General features: G+C 37.7%; 1 long non-coding RNA gene across 2 annotated transcripts in view; it reads right to left on the bottom strand.

Moving 5' to 3' along the window:
* LOC122161555 overlaps nt 1–21015 on the bottom strand; it is a 118676-nt gene that overhangs the window by 72223 nt on the left and 25438 nt on the right. For both annotated transcript variants that reach the window (XR_006169206.1, XR_006169207.1), the window contains exons 5-9: nt 20604–20799; nt 13170–13253; nt 12079–12184; nt 2234–2345; nt 1147–1399 (exon numbers count right to left, since the gene is read on the bottom strand). This is a non-coding gene — a long non-coding RNA (uncharacterized LOC122161555). The remainder of the gene's footprint in view (nt 1–1146; nt 1400–2233; nt 2346–12078; nt 12185–13169; nt 13254–20603; nt 20800–21015) is intronic.

The raw sequence follows: 21015 nt of genomic DNA, 5'->3' as shown, positions 1-21015 counted from the left end.
AACAACCAGCCCCGTTGCTGAGCACCGTGATTTTTTTACAGCTTGTTCAAACCATCACAGAAGTGGGGGCAAAGCTTGCAGGGAGCAGGGGTAATCACTTTTACATTAAATATCTGGAAAAGATGTGGGCTATGGGCAGGAAGAAGGGACACCGGGGGAAGGAGGAGATGCAGGAAATGACAGTAGAAGAAAAAGCCACTGAAAATAAATCCAGTGACTCATGGAAAGGTGTGACATTGCAGCAAGACTGGAGACAAGACTAAGGGAGGAGGACCACACATCTACATCTTACACATTTTGTTCTAATATGCTCTTTTGCCTTTATCTTTTTTTTTTTTTTTCCTGTTGCTTTTTTCATGCTGTCTGCAAAGTTTTGCAAAAGACTCCCACTGCCAAAGCCAACCAACACAACTGGGTACTGAGATGGTGCTTCTTATCTGCGGACCTTTTTTTTTTTCTATTTTGTTCTTCTGAGATGGGCTGCTAAGGAAACAAGGTTCCCATGTAATTTCAGCAATGACAAGTGAATCAGTTCTTTTGCTTAAAAAAAAAAAAAAAAAACAAACCAAAACCTCATTTTCATATTTCCATATTTAATTTTAGCACTTGCATGTACGTTTCTGTTATCTTTCAGCCACATGTTGCTATTTGTCTCTGTAGTGGAGGATTTCTTTTTTTCCTTTTTTTTTTTTTTTTTTTTTTTTTTTTTACTGTGGGCTATGTGAAGCCTGACTTGCATTTAAAAGATCCACAGGGGAAAAAAAACCAACAACCCTATAGTCCTCACTGAGATACAGAGAGCTGGCATGCTGCATGCTTTGTGGGAGCACTCCACGCTACCATCTCAGATAGCAGGACACGTATGCCCAGCATCTTGCACCTACACACCAACAGCAGTGCTCAGTGCAGTGTCTTAGAGAAAATCAACAGACATGGGTGAGGAGGGGCTTGAAAAAAATGAACTACTGGTTGTTCCAAAAATTAGTCAGATTTGTCTGACAAAACACTGTTTTAACACTTGTCTAGCCACTATGCAACTTCCACAGAGGACAAACAGATGAAACTTGGGTAGAAGAAGCATTCGGAGATCTATGAGACCATTTCAGATTATCTGATTGCAGTTAGACTTTTGTCTATGTTACTCACCCTTCAGCTATCCAACTTGCAATGAGAATCAAGCTTCTAAGGTATTTGGGTGCTTTTGAAAAGGTTACGTGCAGTCATAAGCAGGCAGTCAAGACTCAATGTTCAGTCAGCTTTAGTGAGGCAGCTCATTGCTGTGATACATCTTAACTCGGCTGCTGTTCTTACTGGCAGACAAGGTTTCAGACAGACTCTGGTTATGATCTAATCTTGGTCTGCATGCTCAAACTCCTTCTGCAGCCAACACAGGGACTGCCTTGAACACAAGAGAGAGCAACTGCAATCAGTTTTCTGTTTGAACAACAATAACTTCTCTCTATAGTTACAAATCTTCCCCCCATGATGCCCGGACACCATCCATGTCGCCCGTTTGTAGTTCTCAGTGTTCACTCACCTTTGCACTCCTCTCTATTGCTGCATGTTGGCCAACTTTCTTTCATAGATTTTGTCAGGACAAGCTTTGATGGATCAGACTTCAATCTGTGCCATACCTTAACTACAGTACTGACTGCATTCATTCAGGTGAACAATACGTATAAGTAGCACAAATTTACCATCACATACAAAAGCGTATTGTCATAAAGCTATATTGTGGTTGATAAAGACATATTCCAAGCATTTATCCCATTAAATATGACAGATTTTCTGCTCCAAATACTCTCCATGAAGCTAGAAGCTTTCTGTCAATTGAGTGTGATAGAAAAGGGTCATGTGATGTTAGCTCACAACATGATTTGCCTTAATAAATACAATAACTTTCCTAAAATGTGTCACCTATCCTCTGCCCACCTAACATCAGCTGAAAAACTTCTTGGTTTTGCCACCGTGACCAGCAGGCACCAGAACAATTCAGTGTCATGTCTCTCAATATCTTACGGCATGACCCCATTGAGATATTTGTGACAGAATATGACAATCTGGAAATATCACCCTAAACACTTAAGACATCTCTGCAAGCCTTTTGGGTACCATACAATCATATGAGACTCTACACATGCATACAATTATCCCATTCCCTTTGTGTAGGGATAGGTCCTCAGTTTTGCATAGTTTTACAGTGAGGTTCAGTTGTGGCAGAGCTGTGCATTACCTGGCATTTGTTTGAACAGGGGGATGTGGAAGCTTAGGACATGACAGGACAAAAACATCACTCAGCAGAGTATCTTCTGTTTTTGCAGTCAGTAAAGCTCAAGAAGACAGTGCTATGAGAAAATGAAACACAGTAGTTAGAGCCCAAGGAGCAAAAAATTGATTATCCAGGGAGAAAAATAAAGAACCTGACAGAAGAGATACACAATGTGGATATTAAGATCTCTAGTTGCAGATTTATAACTTGATTGTTTTCCCCAGAGATGACAAGTTATGTACAAAGAAACAGATTCAGTTTGGTCAGTTTAGTTTCCAGTCAGTTTAGGATTCCATAGTCGATAATTTATACAAACTACACTCACTACCTTGCACTGGAATGGCCAAATTTTGAACTTAAATATTACAAGTAAAAGAGACATGAAAGTGAGTTTTTGGAGAAGTATTTGAAAAATTAGGAAAAATTAATAGCTTTCATGAAGTTTGTTCAGCATGTGAATCTACCTGCAATTATTTTTGAGTTTCCCTTATAAAAATTAAATAATCTAGAGTTACTAGATGACTATTTTATTAAAGCAGAAAGAGAAAAGTTTTTTTTTTTTTTCCCCAAAACTTAGGAGTTTAAAGGTTCAACTAGTCCATTTATATGAAAATCCTGAAATTTGACCAGAGATTACACACTTCTTTCCTGCACTTTCTTCACATCCTATGGAAAATGTAGCACTTTAATTCTGGAGCAGTTAACATAAAAGATCTTGCTTAAGAGAAGCTTTTCTTCTGCAAAAGATAATCTGCTTTCAAAGTTATAAGTTTGACAATCAAGTGGTCTAATTGATTGAACATTTACAAATACTTCATAATTAAATTTGTGCCAAACTATGTGAAAAAGATTAATGTTCCGCTTCCCCAAACTGTTTCTCCCTCATGTTCTTTTTTGTGTGTGTGCATGTGTGAACGGAATCTTTGGAAACTCCTTCCAGTTGATGCATCATTGAGGTGGTTGAACACATTGCATTATGGCAGTCTGTCACATCAGTGTTTCACCCTGAGATACCGGACTTGACACACTGGGAAAGAAAGTTAGACAATCCAAAATCCGAGGAGTCATGTTTCTTTTGAAACTCAAAGACAGAATTTTGATCTACTTACCTCCGATTGTAGCAAGAAAAAAGAAGTTTAAGTAATTATAGTATAACTTTTGAAACATTAAGAAGAAGTTCCCGTAAATAATAAGGTCTTACTGGTCCTGCATGTTGTTGGAAGTAACATGCTCTGTAAACAACACTTTCTATTTTGGTGAACCACTCTAAGTAGTTATGGCGACACAATACAGGGGATAGAGTCTGACACACCGGCAAACAGAATATGGCACTGCAGTACTTGTATGCAATAATGCCTTGAATAGAAGTAGTTCCAATGCTTTCACTACCACATGAACTTTTACCTCGTGCCATGGTATTGATTGAAATTTTGCCTCCAGACAACCTTCCTCGGACAGTGTTTCATTCAACTGACACTAGACCTAGTAAATGAAAATTTGTAGTAGTTTTGGGGTTCCATCTTGTATTTCCAGAGGAAGAATCGCAAGTTTATTGAAATACAAAGCTTAACTTGTGGAGTTGTGCAGAATGTTCACACCGTTATTTTTAACCAGAATGTATAGCATACCTTTATGGCGATTTTATCACACACAAAAAATAATTGCCAAGATCACAAACAACAGTGTTTCAGTATTGTAGTGCAAGAGGGTTAGGAACAGGACCTGGAAATTCTAGTTTTTTTAGCTTTAATCAGCATACAATAATGCGGATGAGTAATTAATATGGAAACAAGGGTGAAGATGGATTGCCACAGTTTGGAGGAAAAGAGTGCCATCTGGACAATATTGCCAGCTCAAGATTATATGCAAGTCTGTTATTTAGTTTTTGTTTTCAACAACAGAGAATACGTGATATATTAAGTCTAACAACAAAAAGCCAATGTTCATAAACCTTAATATCAAATGATGTTTGAAAACAAGATACTAGCTTTTATATATGCATTGCACATTGATGCTTCTATTACTTCTATTATTTAAAGTTTTTTCAAAATGAAAGTTATAACTTTAAGCTCATGGGTTAATAGCAGCATTTGTTGAAAATTCTAAAATTTGCTCCACTTTGGCAAGCTTTTGTAGAGCTTTTGTGCAAGGAATGAGGAGCATTATAATAATGTTAAATCTCCAGTGGATTCCTCCATGGATTCTCTTTATTTGAATTCTCTATGGCATCCTAGATCCAAGTCTCATGTCAGATCCTTTTCTCCTTTTTATCTCAGAATTACCAGTAAATGACCCGTACTGGCAATATTTCTCTTATGATAAAGTACTGCTTCTTACAATGTCCATCGCAGATCTCCTGATTTTATTCTAAGTGTACGAGGTCTCAGAGTGTCCTCTCAGATTCACACAGCTATAGCAAGCAACTTCAAAATTAACCACACAACCAACCCCAAACTGCTCAAAGTGTACAAATTTCTCATTATAAATAAAAGAATCAAAACCATTTGAATGCTGTAGGGCCATGACAATTTTTTAGCTTAACATGCATTAAAAATTTTTTCAGAGGGCTCTATTTCAGCCATGCCTTTTTATCTGCCTTCCACCTTCCATCATATCTTCCATGTGCATGAAGAAACCATCACTATCAGAAGAGCAATAAATGACAAATGATGGAAGAGTTATCACATTTATCCAGAAGTGAATGAGGTGCTAAATTAATACCAAACACACAGCTGAAAGTTCTTCCTCAGACTTTGCTATGGGCTCATCCTTACTCATTACTTACTCATCCTAATTAAGACAATCTTTTATGAGCTTCCATGAAGTTAAATATACTTTTATTATCCATTTGATCTTGGTTCAATTCCCAACCCACTACAGACTAAGGCCTAAGTCTTTGTAATATAAGGAACTTAATTCTAGTTTGTAATTAATTATTGCAGTTTGAATGAAGTTCCAGGGGAAAAAAAGTACTTATTTTTCCACAGCAATTCACACTCATGCTTGAGTACTGACCAATTTGTGTTGAACAGAACAGCAGAAATACAAATACCTTGGAGTGCAGCATGGAGCAGCTCTAGGGCTGCTTAGGGTACATACTTCTCCCTACAAGACCAGGAGAGGCTGAATGTTTCACAAGTCAGCATGCACACTGCATACATCCTTGTTAATGTAGAGATGTTCCCTGTAAGCTAAAATGCAGCAGATTCATGCATGTGGGGCTTCATTCCTTAATGGAGACAGAGTCCTTGTCCAAATCTCATCGTCTCAGTAAAACAGCACAAGTTTCTTTGCCAAATTGTCTCGTAAGACCACACTGAGATCTGGATTTACCCACTGCCACAGGGTTTAATGATGTTAAGGGCAGCACTGAATTACATCTCTACTTGTAATTTCCATCTGATAAAGGACCAGGAAATGCAAAAGACTGAATACATATACACAACACTGGAAAATGGTCCAACACAGTGAGCCATAGCATGTAGTATTTAACTCTCACTCAACACAACTCATGCTACTTTACTGAGGCATTCAGAAAGGGATGTGTTACTACAAAGCTACAGAACATTACAGAACAAATAAATAAAAATTGAAGTACTTTGAGATTAACTTTCACAAAATCTGTTGCTAAAGGGATCCCATTAGGCCATTACTCCCACAACTCTTAGCAAGGACTCAAAATCATGACTGCAAATAACTACAGGAGAACTAGAGGAATGGCTTCAAAGCTTTGTGTTTCGCAAAATAAATGAAAACTTAATAGAGCTCAATTTGCAAAATACATGCCAATTTTACAATTACGGCATAAAGAATTGCAGTTCAAACAAACGATCGTCAACATGGCTAAAAGTTTATCTAAACTGGACATCACAGTCATAAAAAAAAAAAAAAAAGAATCAGTGAAAGTGAGAGGTAAGGGATGGCTGCAGAACAATAGCACCATTTTCAAATTACAAAAATAGAGCCTTGACTTATAATAGAAACCAGAGCTAAAAGTTGAATGCCAGCTATTTTTTTTGTTTTGTTTTGAGCTTTCATGTTGACCTCTGCTCTACACAAACTTAAATCTGTTTTACATCAGAAGCTGCAGGGACATGGGAATACATGGGAAAAGAATATGTCTGGCAGCTTAGAGAGGACCAGCTAGATTTCCTGAGCTCCAGTGGGATTGGTGACATAACTAAAAAGCAACAAACAGCAGGTGAGAGGAAGGATTTAAATATAAATAAGAACACTTTGAAGCCATAGGGTTTTATTGATCACATTCACATTTTTTAGAAAAATATGTAACTAAGTAAGAATGCAAAACGAAGATACCAAGAAAGGAAAAATATATATACTAGAGAAAAGTGAAAGTATGGAATAATGTTGATAAATACTCCCTGGCCTAAAAATAAAATAAAATAAAATAAAATAAAATAAAGTAATTTTTAAAAATCATCTAAATGCCCTATTTTCTTTAATTAAAATACCTGAATTATTTAAGGATTTCTGACTGAATTAAAAATTGAAGACACATCAAGATCTGACAAGTGATGTGATTAGTGGTTTACACAGTCATTAAGATTTGCCTGCCCATTTGGACCCAAACTTAGCCTCTAATTAGAAAAACTATCAGAAATTCAGTCCCACAAACTCAGTATATACATACTACATGGTTAGTAGTATGGTTAAAAATATTAATTTGCAGAATTCACCCTTTTTTAAAAGATCAAAGCTCACATTTTTTTTTTTTAAGTATTCAATACATACAAAGAGACTACAACCAATTAAATGGCCATGGTTTAACAGTTAAGATTTGCTGTCCTACTAAAGGTGCTGTTCACGCTCTGTCTGTAGGATCAGAGTTCAAATAGCAGTGCATTCAATCTGGAAAAAAGTGGTGGTTACAATAGCCTAGTAATAACAGTTGCAGATAATAATCTGAAAAGCTGAAACCACTGAAACATGATGGTTTGCAGTTAGGAAATATTTGTGTGTTTTACCAGAAAGTAACCCATTACCCTGCCAACAGGGAAAAATAAAAATCCAGTGGGAAGACACAAAATTAGATCAGAGCTCCCTTAAATAGGAGGAAATCCAGTCTCGCTGAACAGAGATGTGATCATTCAGATGGCATTTCTATCAGTTCATTTATTTAAAACTCAATTTAATGCTACGTTAGAATTTTCCCTTATCAAACACCAATGTGTATGTGCAAACTGGCTTGGAGGAGCAGGCCCTTTATAGGGAACCCACAATCACGTGCTGCAAGCAGAAGCACAGATTCACCCCCTTAACTTTAGGCAGATAGCTGCAGTTATGAAGGCTGTGAAAGAGTCTTACCAGCTCATCGAAGATGTCCAGTTTGCCACTTACAGTGCCCAATAGTGGATGCCTGCGTTAGTGCAGGAAAGAAACAAACATTTGGTGATTTTTCCCCGGGAAACTCTTCCATCCTCCAAAGATCTGCATTGTAGAGAGTTCCAATTGGCAGTTTTTGGAAGATTTGTCTTCCGTGAACTTCTCCCATTAATGGTAAGTACCTCACAGCACATGAGGACATCACAGAGTAACAACCTATCAGTGGGAAATTATTAACTCTCTTAACAGCAAAAGCATGGTGTGGAGTTTGTGGCACACTGTGGTCTACTCTTGAGTCTGCAAATGCTGCCCTCGTTAAACATATGCCTTTGGTACCAGAAGAAAACAGTAGGCACTTCTCCCTCTCCACTGCAGTCATGGTGCTTGAAATGTTTCTTATGCAGCAAGGATACATCTTCCAATCCCAATTTCCCAGGCTGAAGAATTTGCCTTTTGGCCTATCCAGCCATTCCTTATGTAAAGGATGCGAAATCAGAACTCCATGCATCCAGGTTTGCTCTTCTGCTGATCTTCCAAGGAAGAGATGGGAGAAGGTTCAGATATCTTCACCTCATATTTTAAGATTCACCTGCTACAGGCTGAATTATTCTCTGAACATTTCTGGTGGCTTTCTTTCTTTTTTTTTCTTCTAGAGAAGAGTGAGCCTTTGTGGCTCTTCTGCTTATTAAGACCTAATTTTTAGATGCCAAGTTGGTGTTTTGAAGATGCCAGAATTATATCAAATTTTACTAAATTTATCAGGTGAAGGTTGGAGTATTTCTGGTTAGCAAGAGAGAAAAAGTTATGCTATTAATGGCTCCAATTTGACAGTAGTTTCTTTTCAGTACATGAAATGAGAAAAATGAGAGCCAGTTCATTACAAAAATAGTGGAAGTTATAATAAGGCCAGTGTAGGTTGAATGTGTATGTGAGGAATGAAATGTATGAAAATGCAACATCAAAGAAAGATGAGCAGGGAATGGAGTGCAGAGAAACATGTAATGAGCCTAGTCAGAGTAACGTCCAAGATAATTGGTTAAGGATTACAGCACTTGGGAACTGGTACCCTACAACAGAAGTAGAAAATAGACTGAAAAGAATGAGACCCTGTCAATCTATAATCACGTTATAAGGACCAGAATCATCTCTCCAGTAGAAGCTGAGGCTCTCACAGATGTAGCATTGAATGTCTCACTTCCAATAGCTCAAGAGATTTTAAATAGACAGACCTGACTCATGCTTTGCCCGCAGGTTCCTTCTAAATATTTTTCATATTAACTCTGGGGCTACAGAGAATCTAATAACCCATCAGCGTGAAGTTATTAACTCTTTTAATGGCAAAGGCATGGCACAGACTTTGTGGCCCAGTAAAAATTCGTGCTGTTTGTGCAGTGTTAAATAAGTCAGTTGATCAATGGTGCTCTGATGATTTATTAACATTGTGCTGCCAATGAGAACTCATGCTGCAACTTAAGATGGATCAAATTTTACTTTAAAATATTAAGGTGCCATACCTATAAAGGACTTGTAGAAACAACTGTGTATTTATCATATATTAACATAGCAAAATACAACTGAATAACAAGGAAAGCATCCCTTTCATCTGTTTAAAGCAATGCCAACAACATTAATAGCAAGTGTTTGTGTTTTATAATGTTGTCATGCAATTCCATAAAAATGGCTTGATATTCCAGTGTCAGAATTGATACTTATGTTATGTATTAACTATATTTATCTCGCAAAAAGAGGGGGGAAAAAAGCTCTAAATTTAATTTTACTTGGATGTGAGTACACTGCTTTCATATTTCAATGAAAAAAATCCACATGGCATGAATTTCTCACTGAAAAAATTTGAGTATTATTAAAACTGATGAAACAAAACTCAGCAAAAAGAATTTTTCTTCTCTCACAAAAGATTCACAATGCCACATTGCTCTGGTTGGTATCATTTCTAAAATTTGATTTATGATTTCTGCCTCATTGAGGGTGACACTGCTTGGTACAGATTTATTTAGCAGCTGTCTGCTAAGCACAATACTGTGGTTCTCCTTTCTTTTTATATATACATATATAGGCAGCACTGCAGGGGAAGCTGGTGCATAAACAATTGCCAGGCACCAAAAGTCATATGGCATGCAAAGCAGAGCGTATATTGTGAGGATTTAAGTATTTGCACTGCCATTAACTGTTATTTATTTTACAGTTCAGACCCTTTAAAAATCTGCATGTGGTAGAGAAAATTCTATGAGGATTTCAGTGCCATATTAAGAGTTATAATATTTATTACTACACTTTGGATTTACCAGACTTTCATCTGAGATGTGTACTGTTTAATAAAGATGGTTAAGTACTATCTCCCCTATTTCACTGATTAAGGATCTGAACCACAGACTGAACACCTTCTGACACGACCAGAAGAAAGATCTAATTGGCAAATAGTGCAGACCAGCAGAAGTAATTCTACAAAGCAGTACAATTGACACTGACGGTTAGAAACCTACATTCTGAGCATTGGAATGTATATACACACACACACACACACACACACACACACACACACACACAGGTTGCTCTGAAAGTACGGCCTCCTATTTATTTCCATGAAAACGACAATAGCTACAAAGAGAACAGCAACATCATTTGATGAGTAAATTCTCAGATACAAAACACTATTTATCAGCACAGTCATCACCATTAACTGTGCATTTTTGCCAGCACCTAACAAGAACCTGAATGTGCACTCATAACAAATACATACTACTGGAGGTGACTCACTATCACCACTGCTGAAAGGCACCACCCACCACCTCACTGTGCTTACACCACTGTTTGGTTTCCATAAACATTCAGCAAATATTGATGAATGTCAGCCATTTTCTTCCACATGGAGGAACTCAAGGACACATCTTTGCTCCGTATGCACTTCCATGTCTGAGACTACTCTGCTGCTGGCTGTCACACGGCAGCAACATGTACCTGGACATTGGTGGGAAGGTTCAGCCTCTACTGCCATACCACCAATATCCACTTCTGATGTTGTGGGCCAACCAAAAAATAAAAATAGGAGGCATTGTTTACAGTGTTTTGACTTGAGGGATTGTCAACAAACCATGTGAACAAAGCACACCTGAAACATTCCCCTGCTGAGGGCTCTGGCCCAGTCAATGCCTAAGTCTAATACAGACCATGAGATGTCTGGCCCTAGGCACTGTCACAATGGCCCAGAATTTCGAAGGCCTGCAGAAAAGATAACGAGTGACTTTCACAGGTTTGCATGTGCACATGGGGCTTTTTATACAGAGCTCCTTTCCTGAGTAGGTTAAGGATTCCAATACTATGTAGATGTAGCTGTTGAGGCGTTTTAAAAATCAAAGAATACACAAGTATCACTTAAAAATTGAAGAGGATTTAGGACCAATTTTTAGTCCCTTATGCAGCCAATTGCTACCTTGTACCTAATAAAATATAGTAGAGAATTCAAGTTGATCTGCAGGCATTATAACTCGTCCTTCAAATCTAACTAAATACAAAAAGTGATAAATTATAGCAAGTGATCCTTGCTTTTTAACTGGCATTCCAAGTCCATTTGCCTTTCTAATGCATTTTGAAAAAGATAAATGCTCAACACTTAAGCTGCACATAAGCTTCTTGCTCCTTTATATTATTTCCTATAAATATAAATGCTTTTGGTCATGCGATTTGATCTTTGAGTACATGGTACAATAAATCTAGCCACAATTCATTTCCCTTAAAAACAAACACGACCTTTTTAAAAAAAAATCCAGGGCAAAAGGGTTCTTTCTTAACACATAAATACCTAATAATCTGAACAGACCACTCAGCCCCAAAGTAAAAGTCACGTACTAAGTAGATACGTGCTTTCCACACCAGACAGCAAAAAAGTTTTTATGCAGGAAAGTCTGTGAAGATTGAGCCAATCTCTTGTCAGCTCACATGTCATGCCAGCTTTACCTGTTACTTCGTATTGATTGCAGGCAAATTTGATTGTAATTTTCTGTCGAAAACCCCAAGGTAAACCATCCTTGCCTTACATATACCACAGGAAAAGTCTCCGGTCCACTGGCTTTCTTTTTTTTTTGTATATGCACAGGGATGCTACAGTACTAGCATATATACTATGGAGCCACCTCATCACGGGAAATTCCTTAAATTGTAACCAGCACCTACCTATTTTATCCTCCAGCTGACACAAGCACTTTGAGTTTAGCCACTGTCACCTGTCTACTGCTGTTTTGACTGTTAAATATATTGAACGTATTAACACCAGCTGCAGTCTAAGCACTAAAAGCATGTAGAGAGATGTTTACTTTCCATACATAGTAGTGTTTAGGATAAAAATAAGTCAAAGAAAAATTCAGAATGAAAAAGAGAAGAAAGGATTTTCACGAACAGGATCAAGTAAGTAATGTATAAAGGAATGTCTGTATTCTGTCATGATTACTTACTCTATTTTGATCTCACATCTTCTGCTTCACCCTGGAAACATTCTTTGGCTCTAATTGAAGTTTCCAAAATATAGTCTTCATCAACATCAATTCAACACATCATCATCTAAAACAAGGTGATAAAGTTGGTATTTATATCTATCAGGGGACTGACTACAGATGATGACAACAACCATCTCAAAAGGTATAATTCTCTGCCACAGTATGTATCAGTATTTTTCTTAATTATTTCTGACGTTTTATCTATTACTCCAAGGACTTTTTCAGAGGGTGGAAATAAAAGGGAAAAATGGTTTTTGTGCCACAGATGAAGAAATACATCTTCTGTAAGTAATTCCCAGAAGAAATCTTGGAAATGTTATGGGGTCAGGAAATAGGTAAGAAAATAACATTTGTCACCCTTGCTGAATTGGGCATCTAAACTTAGAGTAGCACCAGTGACTTATCTGCCACTCCTTAGGCAAGAAGAAAAGTGAGAATACAGAAGTGTATGGGGGAAAAAGAGCCCCATGAATATTTCCCAGTCAACTGGAAACCTATCTAAAGATTTTGTTCTTCCAGCTGCTTATATCCTGTTTTCCCACAGCTGATGTCCTTTCACTTCTGTTATTATAAATTACAGCAAAAGTAAAGAACCATACAGTTTAAGTTATAGCAACTACATGAGTGCATCAAGTTTAGGACCAGCAAATAATGACTGAGAGTGGCCAGGAGAAAAACTTTCAAGTTAATGTGCTGCATAGATGCGATAAGAGTGGCCAATTATCAACATCTACAGAGAATACTAAGATAATTCACTGGTAGGCAGCCCACAAAACCAAAAAGGTACCCTCAAAAAAGGACTTGAAAAAGCTTGTTACAAGTCACTTCTTCTGACATGAATCTGATGCAGAATGGACAACTGAGTTGTGAAGAACAACTTGTCACAGATCCCTAGAGAAATTTCAAGCACAGTTGGCTGCCCAGCTTAATGACATTGTTATTAAACTCAATATAAATAAAACAGGCCATAGCAGACTCGATCTCAATGTTCTTATCTTAAAAACTTGAAAACACTGCAGCTGTCCCAGAGCACTATACAAAAAACTCACCTGGTTTTTCCAGCCTTGGAACTAGTTTCTGTACGAACAGTCTTCTCTCACCCTCTGAATCTTCCAGTATCCTGTGTTGATGACCTACCAGAATGAATATAATGATCAAAACATGAGTTTCATGGAGTTATTCACAGAGAGCCTATTTTATCTTGTATCACACGGACACAAATTAAGCTAACGGCACTACATGGAAGCTTCTAAGTTCAGAAATAGGTATAACAGCATTCTAACAAGAGTTACTCAGGACATACTAGAAGCATGTCAATTATTCAGTAATTAGCAGAATGAAACATTAACTTTCAGATATGTGTTAGTCAGGTGGTTTGTCCTTATTGTACGCTCAATGAGAAATGAAAAATGCCTTTTTTCCCCCTTCTTCTAGCGTTGGCTACATGGTGGCCTGCCTTTAAGAAGGCATTTACTGCCTAACTCTGAGAGATAGAAGAGGAAGGGTGAATGATTTTCATGCTCTGGCACTCATTGTAGACTGTTTAATTTGTCAGGACTACTAGGCCATGGTTTTGTGCTTTGACAGGTTTTTGTTATTCCTGCTAATCCCATTTCTGTTGTGTAATGTGCGTGGCAGCATCTGGTGACAACAGAATAGAACACCTAATTGTGAATGAATACAGAGCACCCTGTTCTGCCACATTGCCTGTTGCACTATTTTTGCATTTTTATGGCTGAGGGTGGGCTTCCAGGAGCTGCAAAGCAGACAGCCCATCGTTGTAATCAAATTTGCCATTTGCATGTGTGTGTTCTCAGCAGCCTTCTTATTTCTATAGCCCCCAGGATTCCGTGAGTTTGGCTTTCTGGCTCCCTCTTCTGAGTGGAAAGGATGATCGTACATATCTAGTAAACAATTGCTCTTTACCGTTAAGTCACAAAGTGAAACTGATGGCTTTAATTGCATTTGAGTGTCATTAGAGCGAGCAGAAGTGAGGTGGGTCAATGCACTACCTGAATGATGTCTGCTGCTCCCACCCGTAGTATAGCTTCATTCACTTGATAGACGTGAGCACTCCTCACTACCTGAGCATCTATTTTTCCAGTCCACCTTGTTCAGATCTTCCAGATCCTATTCCTCTTCACCACTCAATGTGTACAGGGTGTAGAGAGCAAGTAAAGGAGCTATGGGCTCTGCTCAGTGTTGCTCATGTAGACACACTTAGCAATAGGTAGAGTAATAGTATAATGACTATAAATGCTCCCAAAACGTTAAGACTAGGATATCTGTTTTTAAACAGTGGTCTGGCAAATTTCAGAGGGAAGGATTCAGTTCAATATCTTTAAATCTTCCTGACAGCAGATTACTGAAATAATCAAATTCTTTGACAAATCCTTTCCTGGTAGGATACTGATGAGATGGTTCCATTTCTCTATGACCAAAACTGGCTCCAGCTAATGTTGTTATTACAGCATGATGCACTCAGAATGAAAAGTGTTGAAAAACATTCTTTTGGAAGAAGATTGGATGATGGTTGACAAGTGCTGCGATACAGCTACCCAAAATACCCATAGATCAGAGCAGTATTGAATTTGACAAAATGGACCAAGGCTATTATTTTGTAGAACACAAATATTTTTAATAGAACTATTAGCCTTCCAGTCTAGAGGTTTTCATATATTTTCAGCTTAGATTATTGTCAGTTACAAGCATAAGTATTTCATAATAACACCAATAAAATTCACTGCCAATATCAATCTTCCAGAAACTGTCAAAAGATTAATTAAGACAAAGCTATAAAGACTCAGAGATGCAAAGTATAGAAATGGCAACTTCAAAGACAAAAACTTTAAGAAGCCTGCCCAGAATTACCAATTAAAATGCAGGACTGAATTTTCTTCTGTAACACTTAGCACAATTTTTCTCCCAGTAAACTACACAGCTCTTCTGTGTTTACCACAATAACACAGAATCAAAACATGAAGCCTGTTAGATGTGGAAACCAAAAAAGATCTGAAGCTGGTAGAAAATTTAACACATCACTCAGATATTTCTCTAACTCCTCTGTATTATAAGATGCCGAATTTACTAAGTTTAAAAGAGGTGGTCAAACAGTAACAGTGAATATGAAAGCTTCAGTTTCAGGACTGAAGCATGAAGCAGCATACAGTCCACAAATGAAACTAAGATCTCGTCTTATGCTTTCTCATATCTGCTTCAGTTCAATTCTGAAATGAGTTCTAAGAAAAAATAAGATACTGTGAAAGCAAAAATATTTATGTACACTATGCATACAAAATAGACAACCAAGGGAGAAATGTTCCTCCTTATCAAAGACTTGTATTAGATGTATCCTTCTGCTAAGCATCTATGGACAAGTCCCCCAGAAAAAATGCCTTTAATCAACTATGGAAGCTGTTACTCGTTATCATCATCTGTTTATAATCAATGAGAACAGTTGGGTGCTCAGCACTCTTGAAAACTGAACCAATTATTTAGGTCACTAGTTTTTAACCTTTTTTCTATCTGTGGGCTCTTACGCATTTTCCAGTGGACACAAGGTGCTGTTAGAAATGGTGCTTGCATAGATAGATGTCACTTTATTTGGCACTTACAACAAACTGTCTAGTATTTATCTCTTCCCCTTTCATGCTCTTATGAAAATACTCTGAGTCTCCAAGTTGGAGAAAAATGCCACATTAATCAAATAAAGACATTTTCAGCTGAATTAAAAAAAAAGAATACCTGAATCCAACTATTTTTAAGAACCTTGTTATGATATGCAAATAATATCTCTTCAGTTTGTGTCTAAAGTCTATGCTATAGTGATTACAACACAGGAAGAATGCAGTTCTGCAGACACTGTCCTTGCTGGCACAAGCAGCTGCTGCTGTGTCCTCCTGATCATTCTCATTACAATCAATGAACTGTTCTGTGGGATCATTCCTATAAAAACTACTTTTCTGACTCAAATAGCATTACTCATGCTATAACACTCCTGATAATTTTGAATATGGTTTCAAACAGAGAAAGAAAGGGAAGAGTGCAGGAAAGCAAGGGACTGCACAGATACCCTATGTTGGTCCTAAGAGTACAAAATAAAAGGTGCCAACTACAACTAATGTGTGACTTCACATTTCTATTTGTTGGTTAGAACAAATGAGAGACAGATTGGGTCTGCCACAGGAAGAAGCACTGGCTGAGACCTGGCCAATTTCTGGTGTCCCACCTAAAGGAGCCTTCCACCATCACTAGTGACCAGTAGCTGTAGAAACTGCTCCTGTCACACATCACAGGCAAGGATCATTGTGCTCACAAACAGCCCTGTGTCAAATGAGAATTGCTACAGTGATCACTAACAATCACAGACTGAACAGAAAGCTGTTTGCAAGACTTCAGAATATTTCTAACGACATTTTACTGCTTGTTATAATAATTATTATTACTGGAATATATTTTACTGTCTCTCCACTAAACTACTGCATTGCCGCCACTGTTCCTAACACAGACCAAATTACATTTAACAGAGCAGACTCTTAATTTTCCAAGTCTGTTCACCTTTGGCCTCAGCTCCAGCAACCAAGAAGTGTATCTGCATCAGCTCTGTGGAGGCTCTGGTAATCCCTGGCACAAACCCCCTGGGAAATGCTTTGCACCAACAAACTCATCTCACATGTTGGAAGCTGCCAAACTACAGATGGAATACTTCAGCAAAGTAGTGGCTGAAAAGTTCCTAAAATAAAAGCAGCAGGGGAAGAGGGGAAGACCTCTCCTGGTTTTGATGAAAAAAAATCTTTAGTCCTGACTACTGTATTTAAATTAAATCTATTTGCTTTTCACACAGTTCGAATGGATGCTTTTTAATTATTGCTAATTGTTTAAGATATTGTTGTATGCCCCCGATGATTTAAACAGAATAAATTTCATTCCTTTAAAATCTCTTTCAGCTACAGGCAATATAGTAAGAAGCCCCATAGGTATGGCAGTAAAAATAACCATAAAGACATAAGCATTTAAATGAGGAAAGCATAGAATACTTCCCACTAGACCAAAAAAAAAAAAAAAAAAAAAGGAAAGAAAAGAAAGAAAGAAAGAAAAGAAAGAAAGAAAAAAGCTATGTGTTTTGGAGACACAAGAACCAAACCATGAAACACACAGTTGAAACATTTAGGATGACTATGAAAAAGGTCTATGTTCACTTGTTAAGGAATGCGCTAAGGCAGACTAAAGCATGTGAATGGCCCTTTCACAGGTCACAGATTCTATTCAGTTCTTGGACATTGTTATTATCCTACAGAAATAGATGGGCCTCATTAATATTCTGAACATACCTGAGAGAACATTCTTAAGGAAATCATCCTCTGGTGGTTTTGGGTTTGTTGTGTTTTGGGCTTTTGTTTTTTGTTGGGGTTTCTTGGGTGTTACGTGCTTTTTGCTTTTGCTTTTAACCAGCAGTAGGTGTTACAAATAGTGTCTGGTTAATAAAGTATAAGCATAATTTTGGTGTTAAAAGTTTAATAAAGAGTCTGCTTCTGGATATATTTGTTTATGCAAAAATTCAGATTATTATTTTTAATTTTTTATTTCAGTAAACAATTTTGCCATGTAGATTAAAGCTGAACTGCAGTCATGTTGCAAGCAATTATATTCTTGGCACTTTTCTGAACATAATATAACAATTACCACAGCAACTGAATTTTTATCATAGCACTCCAAGCATGCAGCAGGTTAATACCAGTGTTCAGCGACTTCAGATAGTATTTCTAAGATGTTAATGTTTAGCCAATTTCAAATGTAGCAAACAGCTTCTGATACGAACTGGGTTGTGTGCTTTTAAGATAATGTGGTTACACAGGCCCTGATCTTATATAGAGTTGGACTGATGTCCCCCTTACAAAATGCGGGTAACGCTTGACGGGAGCCGAGCAAATCAGTATGCAGCACCAGCGCCATGGCAAGATGAGCTGTGATGGCAAAGTTACATTTTTAAGGAACATGACTCACTACAGAATGGGGTTGGGATCCCATCTCTGCTATGGCATCTCATACAGCTTGTCTGTTAACATCATCAGTTTTGGAATGCATGAACTATCACGGAGTGTTTGCTTGGAACCCACCGCTGTCCTGAAATGATGTTGTTACTAACCTGATCTACACTGGACTTTAAAGATATGCAGTTTGGTTTCAATTGTGTGACTCCTGCTGAGCGAACTCAAAAAGAAATAACCTCATTTTTTGAAGCTTGGTTCTTCTCCCTGCTGGCCCTCATGGGAGTGTTGCTGTTGCCTTCACAGAGAGTAGAAGCAGGCCCAGAAAATGGGTAATCGACCTCAGTCATCTAAGCTGTGCCACCATGCTTTGGATGCAGGACACTGATTTGATACAGCTACTTGATGTTCTTATCTTAAGACAAGATGTCTGGATGGCATACAAATATAGATAAAAGTAGATGACTAATTATCACACCTATTCTTAAGGCATGCATGAGGGAGGCAGTAAAGAGAAGGGGAAGTTTGTGGCTTACTCCCACACATAATCCTCTGTGTGTCAGTGGGTGAATAGACACTACTTAAATCTATTGTGCAAAACTGATGTAGAACAACAATTAGCTGAAGCAGAGAAGAAACTACACTAGAAAGGCAAATATAAAAATATCTCTCTACTAAAATATTTGCAGGTAGTCATGTAATTCAGACACATAGCACGCCCAGAAACAGTGTCAAGTGTTTTGTACTCAAACCTTAATATGGCATGTGGAAAAAAAATCCCATTGAAATAAATAGACCTATTCATTTCAGAGACAGCGAAAAAGAGACGAACTTTCTTTGTCTTGCCACTTTAAAGTCCCTTGATAGCATTTTCCTTTTTTATTGTCTTTTAGATATAGATGCCCCTCTGCTTAAGTATCACCAAAGCTACTAGTAACAAATACCTAAATATATAACAGATGCATAAGTGCATCTTGGGATAAATACATTATGGACAATTAACTGTCATCATACCCCTCAATTACATTTTCACCCGCTCCTGTAGTGTACACCTGTGGCTTGTTAGTAATGCAATAAGTGTTGTAAAGCAACTCTAAGGTTCAAAGGTAGCTCTGCAAAAATCTGTTTTCCTCTTTTCTTAAATGTGCACTACATAAATGCAGAAACAGAGAAACAAACACAAGAGAAAAAGAATACCATCTCTTCTTTTACCAGCTGACACTGCTGATCAAGTGGAAATTTAGAATTTTCCTGCTATGTCACATAGGAAAGAAGCTTTGTGTGAAGTCTTGAGCCTGATTCTAATTTCACTAGGGTAGAAATTAACCCAGAGAAGCAGCAAGTGAAAATCACTCCTAACATTATTTCCTTTCTCAGTTGTGCAGGGTAATGTAATAATCATAACAGCATTTGAGAAAATTTTGTAATGCGCATCATTTCTGGTCAAAAGTAAAAGAAGTTGCTGGAAGCACAACTAAAACTGATATCTATCTAGGCTACAGTATAATTAAGTCTACAGCTCTGCAAAATTGGTATTCGTATAAGTTAAAGTAGCTATTGGATATTCTTACTATAATCACACTTAAATCCATAATAGTTTCTAGAAGGATTATTTGTTATTAAATATGTGAGTGGTGTAATTCAGTAAGCTCTGTATATGACACTGATGGAGTGCCTGTAAAGAAAAATTTTAAACAAAAATATACTATACAGTTGGTCTTATAATTGTAGCTAGAGGCAAATCCAGAACAGAAATACCCCTCTCAGGTGATATCCCAGTGGCATTAACACATTTATGTTCCTGATATACTTCTTTATGTTTTATATAACTTTTTTTTTTTTTTTTTTTTTAGTTCTATACACCCTGACTGACTTACTACCTCCTTTAGCACCTCTGGATTTCTGCATTACTTATTTGGGAAAGAAAACAAAGTAAGTGAGAGGCTTTTCTGAGCTTCAGCATGAGAGATGGAGTGATCTTTGTAAAAATCCACTGATTCTGGCATTCCCATCACTTTCCCAATATACAAGGAATCCCATCATCCAGAGCCTCACATGCTGGAGTCCAGATGACCCACTCCACTAGGAGTCTGGCTGAAGCATGCAAGGCTGCATCAAGCTGGGAGGCTTGGATATTCATCCCATCCGCTCTCCTCTCTGTAGACATCTCCCCCCCTGCTTCCAGCCACAGGGCAGTGAGGGCACAGCCATACCTGTGTTCCACCAAGCAAAGCTGTTTTCACAGAGTTACCTCATCAGAAGAAGGAAACATTATAAGTCCCTCTCATTTGACTTTCTCCAAAAAACAGGACATAACTCCTCACATCCCTGGTACTGATCCAGAACAAACCAGGCTGTTGGGAATTGCCAGCTACATTATAATGCTTTCCATCTGACCTCAGTGCTTTTGGGTTGAATCTTCTGAATAAAACAAATCTCACTCCTAGAGTGGGATTTCCTGTTGGGACAATGACAGTGAGATATTTACCTACTTACCAGTGCATTTCAGCAGAGGTTCTTAATAACAGTTCTTTTTTTCCTTTTAGCAAAAGAAAGCCTTCTTTTCAAGTCTTCATGTACCCCTTCTCAAATTGTCTATAAATTAAAAGTTGACAGCTTCATCTGTGTAATGAGCAGCTTTCGGCAGCACCCTTTAATCACGTTGTTTGTTCTTGCTCATCTTTTAAATGGCCTGCAAAGCAATGGTGAAGGGCAGGACAGTGAAACACTCACAGATAACATTCAAGAGCGTAACTTCATTCTATCATTAGTGACATACTTGAGAGACACTATATTTATTTATAGGCAAGAATCAAGTATGCACATTTTGACCAAGAATGATTCATGGGCTGTCAAATGCCAATATGCTTAAACAGGCCTGAAAAGAACTGGGTTGGCTGACTGCACG

Source organism: Centrocercus urophasianus, unplaced genomic scaffold (genome assembly GCF_019232065.1).
Source record: "Centrocercus urophasianus isolate 14NV4802_14NV808 unplaced genomic scaffold, USGS_Curo_1.0 seq_19, whole genome shotgun sequence".
Taxonomy (NCBI): Eukaryota; Metazoa; Chordata; class Aves; order Galliformes; family Phasianidae; genus Centrocercus; species Centrocercus urophasianus.
This window is presented reverse-complemented; position numbering and strand designations above follow the sequence as displayed.